Raw genomic sequence first — 14,863 nt, forward strand, 5'->3', positions numbered from 1 at the left:
AATGTTTCATCATCTGTCCGGTGGTCACGGTACATTTGTTTCGTTCTCGGCGGCGGATACGTTTCTCACAAATACCAGAGCGTAAAATTTGATTTCCCGAAAGCTGTTTCATGTGTTATTTCTTACGTACGTGAACGTACGTTCACGTCGATTCATTTAATCGTTTCGTTTAGCCGGCGTTTTCGACCAGGAAATAGAAACAGAAACAGAGATCGGAGAAATAAGATGAACTTGGATATTTTTAAGGCTTGACGAGGGGCGCCGTTTTATGTTTCTCTGTCATTATGGAAAATTTCAACGAATTTATCGTCGAATACGCCGTAATGACTAAACTTCTCGATATATTTTATTCTTTATCGAAATCTTAATCATGCACAAAGCTGTGTAGGTATTTCGAGCACTGAATGCCATCGTTTCTCAATGTTCTCGAGCAACAACATCGCGTCGCACTTTGCAGATAATTAACAAGAGTTGTAGTTCGAGATGAGCCGTTTATGTTTGCTTTCAAGTTGCACACAGCAAACGTGTCGCTGTCTAACGCATCTAGCCAGTTCTCCTTTGATCTCCGCTAAATCGCTGTCTTCGAATTGAAACATTTTTTCCGAACAAATTTCTCATTAAGAGAATTGCATCCGATACGAAACGTTTGTTTTTGTTAAATTCCTTCCACGGTTGCTTCCGCGATTCTCTTTGTTCCTTCGTTCAAAAGCATCGTCCGTTTCTTCTGTTATTTTGTTTCGCGAATAGATCGTACATTGGAAATGGTTTTCGTTCGATTCCTGACGATGCTCGTGATAGACACGCGTTTTCATTGCTGTGCTCGTTGAATATTTTATAGCGGCCGCACGCGATATATATTATGCTGGCAACCACCAAATTAAAGCTCGCGAAACGGATATGAATTATTACCGTGCCATCGACTGGTTCAGACTTTGATACTCGGCGAGTAGCGCATCATATTCAGCTGGCGTGCGGCCACTGATTGACGTGCTCACGTTACATTTACCATCAAACAATGCTGCTACGAATATGTTGTAATTGCGTGATTTCCATGCTGACGGACAGCACGGGATCGATCGGACACTCTGGAATCGAGCGTCAAGTGATAACCTCGTGTTTTAATCAAGACCCGTTAGTTACCTTCGTTAACTTGATTTCTGAAAACTTTCCGCTACATCGATGTCATTATTATAAATTATAGCGTATTTTTCAGCCTCTTGTTGCTTCCAATAATATTTTGAAACAAAGTATGAAACAAAACGCGAAGTAAAATAATTGACATCTGACCGTGCACGTTCCTATGCTACTGGCGCTCTTCCATCTGCTTTTGCTGGTAATTTTTGATATTTTGTTTTATGCATAGATGCAAAAGAAGAATTTTCCAAGATAAAATACGAAATAGTACGACGTCCGACTACACACGCTCTTATACTACTAGCTCTTCTCCACTTTTTCTCGTTGGTAATTTTTGATGTTTCATTTCATGTATATATTCAACAGAAGAATGTTCAAATATATAGCGCGAAAAAGAGCGATGCGCTCTTTTCGACTTTGCCTTGCTATATAGTAATTTCTGTTGTTTCATTTGTGCATGGAAAGAGGGTATGTTCCAAAATCCTAGCCGAAAAAATATAGCCGCATAATTACCGCGTGTAGCAAACGATTAACCTTGCTGCAGTCACGGTCTAGTTACATTGATGACATACGAAGAGGCACGGGTGCACATCGTGCAGGCGTCTCTGTCAAAGAGATAATTGCGAGTAAATAATGCTACGTTGTGGCTAGGCGGTATGGTCTCCATTGGGTGGATGGTTGAAATTGCTGCAATAATAGTTACACAAGCGTAGCTGGAAAACACGTTCTAAAAGACGGACGCCGGGACATTGCGAAGCATAATAATAAAATTCGAGTGTAATTGTGAAACGCAAAACGCAGGAAACGGCATAGAACGTATGTACGTACACTGTCGTAATTTTCGAAGAAATTTTGTGACAAAGTGAAATTAAACGTCGCCGTCTCGTTTCGTCGAAATAGTTTCCCGTGGAATTTAACAATTACAATCAATAACATGTTATTGGCGAAATGAACATCGCGTAATAATTCGACGAAAACGGCGGTATCGGACCGATCGATCGAGCTTTCTCCTCCAAAGAAATCCCATCTCCTTTAGATTGTTTTATGCGAACTCTAATCTCGTTGGAATTGCATGCAAAATTCAGCGTGCATTCGTGTGCTGTATTCACCACACGTGTACTATGCGGTGCTGGTGGTTAGATGTTACATACTCGTATACAAGAGATGACTTTGATCGAACGACCGAGCCAATCAGGAACTCAATTTGTCGAAGCTAATCCAGTTATGCGAGATATGAGCCGGTCTTTTCGTGAGCTATTATTATTGCAAATAATAACGCGATACCGAACACAATGCTCTGCTAGTTCAACATCAATCGGGCCAAAGCGCTTTGTGCTTCAGGTTGACGTACATGGCGTACGAAATAGACAATTTCACAAGGGAGAACGTTGTTATACAGACATACCGGTTCATATTAGAAAACTTACAGAATTCGATTTAACCTTAGAAACGATTATAAAATAATTAAAAAATCTTCAACAATTATAAATCTAAGATGGTTATTCATACTGCGTAGTAATCTTTTTCACTAAGTACGTGTCTGCAGTAAATATCTTGTAATTTCTATATTGGTTTTTAAATTAATTTCAAATTGTACCAGTACAATTACGAGAACCATACCTTATTACAATGTTAATAAAATTTAACTTCAATTAAACAAGTACTAGCCTGAATTGGCGCTTAGTGGTGAAAACTGTTCGATATAATGATGTAACGGAAGCTGGATATAAAAATTAAGAAGGTTCATGTTTACGTAGGGTATCATCAAATTACCAAGCTTCACTGCAGACGCGCTTATTACGAAAAAGAAAGATGCCGGTGGTTTTTCAGGCAGACGGTGAAAAAGGAATATTAACCGTGCGGCGAAACGAGCCGTATGTATGTATATGCCGCTCACGTAAGTGGATTTTCATGTAAAATATTTCACGAGAACGTCAGTCCATTCGTATAGCTGAATCATGAGATACTTCGTGCGTCTGCTCAAGACCAGACTTTACCATTTTAATTTACACTTTATCCCATTATTTCGTCTCCTCGAATTCATTCTAATTCGTCCTCTGTTTGTCTACCATCATCGTCGCCAATCCTTCACTAAATTGAATTCTGATTTATATCTATATCTCTGATTGCCTTGAAGACTAGAAAAGAAACAAGCCGATCTGTTCCTTTACTTCCTTGTCAAGATTTTTGTCTTGATCGTGAAAACAGCACCGAAGAAAGGATCGAGTGGTTAATTTTTGATATCCTCTTCCAACTTGCCGATTCCACGCGTTCGTTTCCATCGGTGTAAAGTCCTTAATACGATGCTTCTGCTGTCCTAAATACCGCATATCGAGTTTCATCAATTTTCAAACTCTCAGTTATTACTGGAAAGCAAAAGAATTTGTGAAAGCAAAAGGTCACGGTATGGACAGCTTTATTGGATTCGCCAATGTGAACACGTTGCTGATCAAGCACATAATAAAATCCCATTTTTACATTTTCTCTTATATCTATATTGAAAATGAATATATATATTCAGTTTTTTTATGAATACAACGAAGAGGATAAAATCTAAATTGAGATTTGTTTCATTCTGTAAATATTACAACAAGTACTTTATGTTGAATATTTTCTACTTTTTTCCATATTGTATGAATTCTATACATTTTGTACTTTTATATTGTTCGTAAATTCATAATATTCGCGATATACTTATATCTTAATCACTCGTCCACGCAAACTCAAACATTGAATGGTCTAGTATTATATCTGTCTGATCACCAAAGGACGGATCTGCTTAATTCACTGATACCTTCGCTGATCGACAGAACATGTGTTCTTAAAATCAGACCACCGATTAAAATTCTCTACGCCATTAAAAATCTGTGCGATTGCCGGATGATCGCACGTTAGAAATTCGTACATATAAAAAATTTATTTTAAAGAACACAGAAACAAGCCACCAAAAAATTATTCTTCCATCAACAGAGAAATATCCATTCGATTAAACTCTAAAATTATCGCCTGTATCACAACACTTGGCTCCATCTCGTATCCTTCGAAGAATGGTGCAGCGAAATTCGCGAAGCCTTCGAGGAGATTGTAAAGTTTCCGAAAATGAGGAGGGGAGAATTTTGAAAGAGTTTTCCAAAAGATATCATGCCCCAGGAGGAAACCACGAGTAATTCACATAAAAAAGCTTCAGCCAAGTTAAACGACCGAAAACGGTCAGGGTTGAAATTTCGGTTGCTCTCCTCTCGGTTTACGTGCGACCAGTCATCCGGAAAACTCGAAATAAGTGAAATCTCCCCTTCCCCCGTTCGCTATCCCTCCCACTGGAAGAATTGTTACGCAAAGCTTGAGCGTAGCTGAGAGCGTGCTTTACGGCGCATTCCTTTAAGCTGAGCCACTCTTTTTCATTATCTGGCCCCAACCAGCCAGCCACCCGTCACCCCCTGCCATTTTTCCGTTTGCTTTCTTCCTTTCCTGAGGGTTGGAACAACGACGGTGGAACGGTGGTCAGGAATATTGATCGATTTGAATTTTACTCGAATCTCCTTATCGGGATTATTTCAGTTACAGTTCGCAGTTCCCCAACCTTCTAGGGAATTTACATACAAGTGGGAAATTTATTCATTAATAGTAAAATTATCGGCTTAGCGTAGATCTTGCATGAGAAAAATCTAAATGAAAGCTATAGAATAAGATATTAAATGCAAGATTTAAATTCTTAGAAATACGTCGTGAATTAAAAATATTATTCCTTCTAAATTTCCAAGCGGTCAAATTAGATCTGGCATCCAAGAAATCAAAATGTCGCGTGATTTAAATTTTCAAAAATGCCAAAAATATAGTATCGTTGTCAGTGTATTCTCCTTCTAATTTTAAATTCAGAAGCAACCGTTCTGAATCTATACGGTTTCTCTGAAAAGCTGCCGCTTGGTTATTTTAATCGCTTCGGTGGTTCTAGTATTAATAGACTCGCATAGATTCGCGCAACTATAGGCAATCTTTATTGTATCTAGGTGCGGTAAGACAGATTTATCGCAAGTCAGATTTGTAGCGGCGACGTTATTGTTCGAAGTAGATCCGGGAATCAAAATCGCGTGATGTCTGTAATTACGCGTTGATTAATTGAGCGCTCACGGCAAGCTGCTGCTGCCTCATAGCGACGGCTGCCAACGCCTCTTTTTTACAGCGAATTTATTGGGCGGTAGCCGTTCACTCGGTTAAATAAACCGTTCCCGTTAAAATGTTCTTGCGCATTAATAATGCCGTATCTGATCAAAAACGCAGCACCCGTTGCCCCATTTTTCCAGATACACTCGACCGATAGTGCATGACATCCGCTACAGAAGTTGCTTGATGTTCACCGCGAACGCTACCACTTTTGTCACTAGAAAAAAGTATCTATATATCTGGTCGACTTATAGCCAATTTTAGAGGAAGGAAAATGCTGCAGGGAGTTCATTCATCATATGGCGAATTGAAAATCATAGTGCTGTAAGTCAAAATTTTGAAAGTTTGAATTTAACTAGCTTTTTAATTAGCTGTATTTTAAATTCATAATTAATCGTGTCACTATTAAATATAAGAACACTTCTGATAAAATTGGGTTAATTAAGAAGGTACTTTATTAACAATATAATTTTATAACTCCTTTGTAAGAAATGAAAAATGTGCTTATAATGTAAGTTCATGTTTGAATATTTAAGCTTTTGCTCAATAACGATCTGAAGAAATATCAACCGTACCTCGACAAATTTGAACGCGCGTTGGCACTGAATTTTTATCCGGGTGAATGTCTGACATGTCATCCGGTCGGTGAGTTTCATTTACGACGATTTAAAATTCGCGAAATCGTGTGCAAAGCCAAGTAGATCGTGTTTCCAGGACGGGCATGAATTCTTAAGTGAAACGTTACTCGTTGCCGTGTGACGGCAGGAGCGTCTCGCCGAGAAAAAAGTTTCGTTAAATTTACCGAATGGTTGGTAGGTCGGTGGCCATCAGACCTACGTTAGTTACTTGGATTAGCTTTTTCATTACGCCGTCCCCGAGTCCGTTTAAAACGAGGCCAATTTGTGCAACCGGATAAATCATTCATGGAGCAAATTACCTGTTCGCCAGACGATCCCTGCTTGTTTAGGGAATCTAATCACGTTTTTCCCCGTCAGCCGGCTAGCCAACGGACTCGGCAACAAGCCACTGAAAAGTTTCCAGCCACGTTTTATTTTTGTCACGATTCCGATTCATTTTAATCCTTCGTGATCCATCAATGTTTGCAAATTGTAACCGACGACGTGAACACTCGCTCTTCCAACCCTATCAATTAGTATCCTACATACATAGCGATCTAATGTGTAATTATTGAACTGCTCGATCATCGCTCCCATGACAGATCCTGTCAGACTCATCTGTCTTTAACTATTGCACGATATTGTCGTCTAAAAATATGTAACTTCTCCAGACTATATTCTGTCGATGTTCCTCCACGTTCTCTTACTATCCTGTAATAATGTTTTACGTTTCTGTTAACACTACCACTGTGGCAAAAGTTTCACTTTGTTCTCCGCAGAAGCGATATACATACATGCTTCTCTGTCAAGAATCGGTGTATTATTATGTAAGATAACTAACACTACAATTATCATATCGTGTCTTCTTCGATACTTTCCAAACAGAATACATCTGTCGTGGGCAGATACTTTCATTTAATACAAATCGAGGCTGCTTGGTTGAAGTTGCTTCACATTTATCCATCCGGGAGAATAATCATTCGCGAATATCCGCACAAATTATAGAATTAATATGAATTATCTTTTATTTACTTAAGGCAAATTTTTTCACGCATATCTAGAAGAATAACATGTTTTCAACGTATTAAGACGACCGATAAGCTAAAATCCGTTTCTCGAAATTAAGTCTTTTTCCTGATGATGATGACATACCAATGTCCGACTTCTGCACATCTCATGAAACAGATATCGAAGCGAAAAGAAAACACGGATCCTTGTACATTCGGTAGACCGAAGGAAACCATACTAATAAATAACCAAGGGATAAACTTGAAGGGTTCGACGCCGATCGCGGAAGTTACTCAAAGTGACAGGGATTTATTGAGAAAGTTGCGATTGTATGTATAAGCGCGCACCAGGTGGGTGGTGGGACAGCAGCCCTCGTTCCGTGGTTGGCGTTATCAGCCAAGCCAGAGGGTGAGAAGTACGCTTTCCTGAGGAGTTCCTCGGAAGCAGGATGATCGCAGCCGGAGAATTTCCAATCTGCAATTTGGAGTTTCACCACCCAACCGTTCTCTTCGAAGGAGGGCTAGAGAGAATAATGGGGATGTCGCCGAGCATATTGTCGATTTCGCAACTTTCCGAATCTCTCGCCCGTCGCCGATCGATTCTTCGATCTGTCGCGCGTATGTCTGGCTGCGACGGTTTTCTGCGGACTTTCGCGGACTTGTGCGCTCATACGCTGGAGTTCACTGACTTTTTCCTCTATTTCTTGACGGGAACTTTCTGACGTCGAAACCCTCCCGTGCCGTTTCTTTGACATCACTATCAACAGATCTGATTGAACCAAACCACATTGATTTTATCCCGTTAGTATTGTACATTATATTTTCCATTATATTTCTAATCTTACTTTATTTGAAGAATAATTCTATATCGCGTGATTCACGATGAATAATGGAAATATATTTATAATTTAAAACACTGTGATTTAGATACGAATATTCAAATTGATGTTTACAGGAAGAATGTGGTTTTGTTTGTTATTGTTGTTGATTCTCTAAACATTATGTCATTTGGTAGGTAAAAAAGTATTCGTGTAATTTGCTCACAGTAAATATCAGAGAAAATCGAGTTGAATTCGAAGCTTCTATGGATCCAATAACTTTCTGCCGTTGAAAGCTCTTCTCTTTACGGTTGCTGCAAGAGATACTCGGCTTTCAGTTTCGATTTCGGTTTTTTCCCTATCATCTTGCCGATCGCAGACGCAACGAAAAAACAAAGATACAGGCTGACGCGTTCGCAGAGCCTAGATACAGAAAGGATGACAACTATAACAGAGGACTCGAAAGAAGAGGATGGAAGGGTAGAGACGAAGCTCAAAGAGAAACTGAAAAGCCACGATAGAAATTCTCTCGTAATTCCGTTCGCTTTGATCTTGAATCCCATACCGCAATATTTTTCCCTTTTATACATTTTCAGTTGCAGTACGCAAACTAAATAAAAATGTCGGGAAAACAATCGTTCCGGCCGACTGAGCCTCTTTCTTTGATGTCCACGCCACTACGAACTATTGTTTCAGTAAGATCCTCCTCGTGTTTATTGTTCGGAGACGCGTAATGAAAAGATAGGTTTCGAGCTCTCTAGCATTCGAATATGTTCGCTTTAGTAGGAATTTCGATACTTCAAGCGATGTCAGTTCTATAGCTTTGAATTTTTTAAAATGTTTTTGACAAACGTTTATTCAACGACGGATCTTTTTTAATCCTTGGCCAGCAAAAGCTGTTGTCACCAGAGTTGAATATTTTATTTTATGGAGATTAAAAAGTCTTTTCATCCCTCTGTCATAACTGGACTGCGATTTTTTATGCAACTTCGCATTTTAAAACACGTAAATGAAAATTGGATAGAAATTTCGTTCATTCACCAAATATTGTAATTATATTTATTTTGGGTACCTTATTAAATTTTTGGCTCTAGTCTCCTCTTATTAAATATGTTTTTATTAAATATAACAACATTTTAACTTGACAATTTTTACCGCTGAATTCATATAGTTTCATAAGATTAATATACATAAATATAACTTAGAAAATAATGAACGTGAAACATTTTTCACCGTCTGGAAATGAATTCTAAATGATATTTCTGCACAATCAAACATGCTTGTAATTTCCCGGATTCTAAAGAGTTAAGAGTGAATGCACGAGGATATTGTAAAATAGCTTGCCCTAATGATCGAATTAATTAAAAATTTGCCTCGTATAGATTCGGTGCATATTCGGTTCCTCGTCGACGGTGGTGGCGTCTGAAATTTAAATAAACTATAAAGCTTGATATAAAAAGAGGAAGTTGGTGACGGAGGAATACCAAGGGACTGAAGTGTACATCGGGTTCGCGATGCCGGCGGCGTCTTTGACAAATACTTCCCAGCTCGTCGTCGCGTCTCTCGTGACATTTACTCGGGTCACCTCAGGCCAAATGCAATTTATTTTCACCCGAGGGCTAAAGAAAAAGGCAAAGAGAGCTATCCCTCGTTCTCCATCCCCTCTCTTCGTCTCCTCGAGATCTACATCTTGCAAATTACTTGCTAAGTCCACCGAGACACTACCATGGTTACAGGATATCGAATAGCTGGACCTGATGCTTGGTTTTGCCAAGAAAATTGCATTCCCCGTTTAAAACACAAGGAAACGAAAAAAGCATCACTTCCATTGCTTCCACATTGGATATTTAGGTATTATGTTGATCGGAAAATTCGTTCGGTTTTATTGTTTAAAAGGAAAGAAATTAATTGTTTTAATTGGAATTCATGTTAATTTGCTTTTAATTGATCTTTATTAGTAATATGGTTATGTATTTACTTCGTTATTTTTTAATTCTTCATTTATGGTATTGAAATATTTCTGACACAATACAGAACGCATTCTTTATTAAATGCTTTTATATTTTTTAACACATAAGCAAATTATTAATTCATCGAAAAAATTGATATTCTACTAAATAATGTAAAAGCTCTCTCTCTCTCAAGAGATAAACTTTTATTTATAGTTTCCCTCACAATATTATGCCTTTTTTAATAGTTTGTTTTATAAAATATACGTATTTATACTCAAACCTCCAAATAAAATTATGAATGTACAAGGAGAATCGGATCAACCAAATATATGATACAGAAATTTCAGATGAAACAGAAGCTAGTATCGATGCAAGATAATGATCACAATTTTCTTCATTTCAATGAGAAGTTTATCGTACAAAGACAGAAAAAGGTGACAGTCGATAAAAACTGGATTATCAGATAAAACCTTAATAACATTTCATCGATGGTTCGATTTCGTAAATCGGAACATGCCAATGTTAGATTAGTAAGTACACATACATTGTAACACGTTACATATGTTATTACGACAGATTAACTGCCAGCAATCTCAATAAACCATATTCTGCACGCAAATGGTTGTAAATTGACATTGTCACGCTCTACTCCAAAACAGCGATAAATGAAAGTTTCCAGCGATTAGTTACGAAATCCACTTAACCTTGTGGAAATAAAGAGATGTGATTTCGTACCGTATATATCTGTACGCCTCCCCTTGAAAGTTATCGTCGATTAATTTTTTTATCGCATCGTTAGCCACGGATCGAGCACTCGAACAACCTGCAGTGGACACGTTTGACGTGATCGACGCGGAGATTGAAATTTTTTACTAATTTATCATTGCCGGTAGTATCCTGTCGTTGTCCGCGAAACGTAATATCCGTTGATTTACAAGTTGATGAAAAACTCGATATTTCCTCCGTTGAATTTATTAACGTACCAAGGGAAAAATCAATACAGCCGTAGCTGAATTTTTTTCCTCGCAAATGAAAAAATTCTTGGACGCTCCGCAAGCCTTTCGTCCCTCTGTCTGTATTTAATCGAAAGGCGAAAAGGACAATTAGATTTCGTCAGAGGATATTTCCCGCAGAAATGATTATCTTCGCCGAGGCGTCGGCTTTTTAATTGACAGCCGATTTTAATTAATATTCTTATTAAATTCTCCACTGCCTTGGTCACGGAATATAATTACGCGGAATTGCTGCGGTTAGACAGAAAGGGTAGAGAACGTCGATATTCTCAATCTATCGAACATGTCTAGATGTGTTTCTGAAAGTTCGGAACTCCGATGCAGTGCTATCAACTTGTCGACTTTCCTGATTCGTTAAGACGCGTCAAACTCGTTTGCAAAACTTCAAGAACTGGAAATAAATCCCCCGGTTTATCAACAGGCGACTGACGTACTTCGATTGGAAATAAATTAATTCACGCGGCCTCGTACTTTCCAATTAATTACACGTACTGGGACACATTGTCTCCTGACGCTATTAATACCACTGCTATAACTCAGTGTTACTTTCGAGACTGTAGTACGGTTATTTCAGTAACTTACGCTTCAACATCTTAAATTTTAATCTTAAACTTTACAAACAATAATCAAACTTGTTGCGGGTTACGAAACATCGTTAGACTTTAACATAATAATAAAATAATGAGAAAAATAAATAACATTCAAGTCGGCCAGGAGGTATTATAAAAATTAATGATATAAAAGAAATAACTTTTACGCATATGTAATATTATGTATGTTGTATAAAACATTTTGAAATTTCATTAGCATTTTATTGAGAAACGACTGGCAGTGTATCGGCTGTGAGCCAGTGTAGTTTGACTCGACTATCGTTCAGGCTCAAATAACCCTACCTTACCCTATACTACAATGCAGAGGCTCTGAAAAACAGTGAATCCATAGAACTGAATCGTTCGATGCAGGCCATTCAACCCGTACAAATATCACGTAGTTTGTTCTCCAAAATTGTTTCTCCGACAACGGTGTACCGTGTATGCCATTAAAACAGGCCAACAAAGAACGCATCTCCCCGAATACCCCATAAAAATCAACCTTTCCCGTGTAAGGAAGAAAACAAAGACAGAGAGGAGATAGAAAAAAGAAGAGGATAAAAGAGAACGAATGGTAGAAGAAAGAAAGGATTCAATAAGCTTTCATTTTGGTTCTACCGAACGAATTGGTGCTCGTTACAAGGATGCTTCGAGACGGGAAAATCTCGCTCGGAAACATTTCGAGGAGAGCCAAACCCGATTGAGTTATGGCTAGTTGCCGGTACGCTTGAAGAAAAAAAGGAGCGTCGAGCTGCAGCCGCCTTTTTTACTCTCCTTTTTATCTTTTTCCCCAGGCTCGACGATGGAATGTTCGCTCTCTATCGGCGGGAATTTGCGAAAAGCTCTCCGGCCGGCGAAGTACAAGCTTCTGAAACTACCGTTAGTTTTCGCGGCTGCGCGGGATTTATGGGGGCTCGCTGTTCGGAAATTCGTAACACGCTGGGGAAAACCTGTTTTTCATAGGGAAATTTCGTTGTTCACCGACCGGGCATCGAATCGATTGGATGCCCGGTGATCCTTTCTAGCCGCTTTTACGGCGGAGCAGCATCGAAGCCCTGCGTTATTTTTAGGTGTTGCGAATCTCCCTTTTCTCGCGTAACATTTTTCTTCCTTTTCTTCTCCTGTTTTTTTCCTCTACTTTTAACCAACAGTTTCGTGTTTGCTGTGTTAAAGATGAACAGGGCGTATCTCGAAACAACAAGCAGAGAAAATTACTGTGTACCTAGGACAAAAGAAACGCGAGACAAAGATGACGAGCAAATAATTTTCCGAAGGAACCTGGAAAGACGCTTGTCTCGAGGATCTGTTGTAATCGATAACATCTCGGCCGTGGTTTCTGGCAAAAGGGGGCTTGCAGAAATCGTAAGCTGGTTACAAAACGATTCGCGAGCTGTCCGCAACACGCTCCATCCGAACGAAATAATAGTAATTGACGACACATGCTGTTGTATAAAATCGTACATCTAACATTTGCACGTTTGCTTCTACATTTGCTTCTAAAGAGATGCTATGTAAAAAATATCTATTCGTCGGAAGTTTCTTTTAATATATTAACCTTCGTCTGCTTTGTCTTGTTAAACATTTTATTGAAACATAACAATTGCTTTATTCGCTTAAATAATAGAAATGACGTACCGTGTGCGTCAGTAGTAGCGGAAATATTAGTTCAGACACTTCTGGCGTTTAGCGCTCTAACCATAGTCTTGGTCAACCAAAGATTGACTAATGTGAAAATGGTTTAAGAATCCTCACATTTTTCGAACTAACGACTATGACTGACCAAGAATTAAGTAGAGTAGCTGAGCAGACGGTTCAAGTGGTATTAAGAAGTAGGGGTTAGACGGGAGTTAATAACGTCTTCGGTGGAAACGCTTTAAAACCGAGGCGTGAAAGCGTGACGTCGTGTCGTGGCGGGCTTTATCGAGCCAGCTCAGAGCCGGCAATATCGGGCCGCGATAAATTTCCCTATATCTGTGAGAAATTCTCCAGGTGGTTGGTCCATGTCGCGTTGCGTCACAGAGCGAGAGAGACTCGATTTAACGAGGATGAGCGTAGCCACGTCGCGAACCTTATAAATTCCCGGCAAAGAATGGCCCTGATGATGAGAAACTCTCGTTCTACCGGGCTTCGAGTGCATTCGAGGGGAAAATGGATGCTACGATTAGGCGGCTCGCAGATGCCTCGGTTTTCAAGGAAATTGAGAATGGGTTTGTTCGTGTGGTAATTTTACGGCCTCCGGTACCGAACTGTGAAGTGTTTCAAGTCGAACTCAAGTGCAACTCTCCATTTAACTGGAGCTCGGAGAAAATTTTTTAATAATAATTGCGCGAGTGCTAGTAACGTAACTTATGCGACATTTTATTCTTATATATAGGGTGACTTAAAAGGAAATCGAATAATTTTATCAGTATATTTGGCAGGTTATTCTCAGTTCAAAAATGTCAGATGCATTATAAATCTTGGATCATTCATTTTTTAAATAATCGCCGTTTGCTTTCCCTACGTATCGAATAAGATACGACCTAAAGACGAACAGTAGACTGTCTATGATACTATATTTTACGCTGTCATTTGCCTGATTCTATATTTTACGCTGTCATTTCAGTTCAGTGGCTGATGAATTTTTAGTCACAATAATTTTTAGAATGAAGTGATAGTTATGTTTCGATTTACATATGAATAGTTTTACGTTTACAGGCAAATAACCACCACTTTAAATATCTTCTTCGACACGTGCAAATGGAAAAATTAAAAAACGCACATCATATACAAGTTATTCAATTCCTTGCTAGGGCATTCTGTATAAAACCAGGTACAATTATACTTTAATAAAAACGTGAGAATTTTCTGCACTCGCCCCCAGTATCAACCAGTATCAAGTAGCAAAATCGATGAATAAAATAGAAAAAGAAGAATCGCGGAACAAAAGTAACGGGACACTTGCCGAGGGTGGATCGCGTTTTATAATAATGGGTAAATGAATCTTTCTGTCGGAATATTAACGCATAAAAGACTAGTGGCTGACCAATGTACTAATTGCTGGTTGCCTCGACCGCTTCGATCGACCACCGAAGTAATACCAGTATTCCGATCCAACTAATTACCCAGTTGGTCCATTAGTGTAATTGCTGCCAGCACAATATCCAAACATTACTAGGATATCAGAGCCTGTTTGTTAGGAAATTAGACGTCCGCTTCGTGACGTTTATGATCGGCTCGACGAATACGAATCTATCGCTTCGTCGATATATTTGCAAATTCTTTCTTTGGCGATTTAAAGTATATGGCGATGAAGAGAAGCGTTCAACGGTGTACGTTACCTTATAAAAGCACGGAAAGGGACGAAGATTCTTATCAGTAACTTGTTCGGAAAGTTCTCGCCAGGGTTGGTGAAACATTAAAAGTGACGGGAGCATCAGTATCAAATTTACGTCGCATTAAGTTGACGGCGATGTATCTTCCAAAGTTGAGACGTATTTGTTCAGAGTGAGAAGACACATTGTCCGAGTTGGGAAATACGTCTTCCAGGAGTTGGAAGTTTCCCCCCGCAAAGCACAATCTCGCCATAAGT

At 39.0% G+C, this 14,863-nt stretch overlaps 1 protein-coding gene across 1 annotated transcript in view; it reads left to right on the forward strand.

Annotated features, from left to right (window-relative positions):
• Positions 1-14,863, forward strand: part of LOC117216802 (disintegrin and metalloproteinase domain-containing protein 10-like) — a 160,394-nt gene that overhangs the window by 68,614 nt on the left and 76,917 nt on the right. The window lies entirely within an intron of this gene.

Source organism: Bombus bifarius, unplaced genomic scaffold (genome assembly GCF_011952205.1).
Source record: "Bombus bifarius isolate JDL3187 unplaced genomic scaffold, Bbif_JDL3187 scf7180000007973, whole genome shotgun sequence".
NCBI lineage: Eukaryota > Metazoa > Arthropoda > Insecta > Hymenoptera > Apidae > Bombus > Bombus bifarius.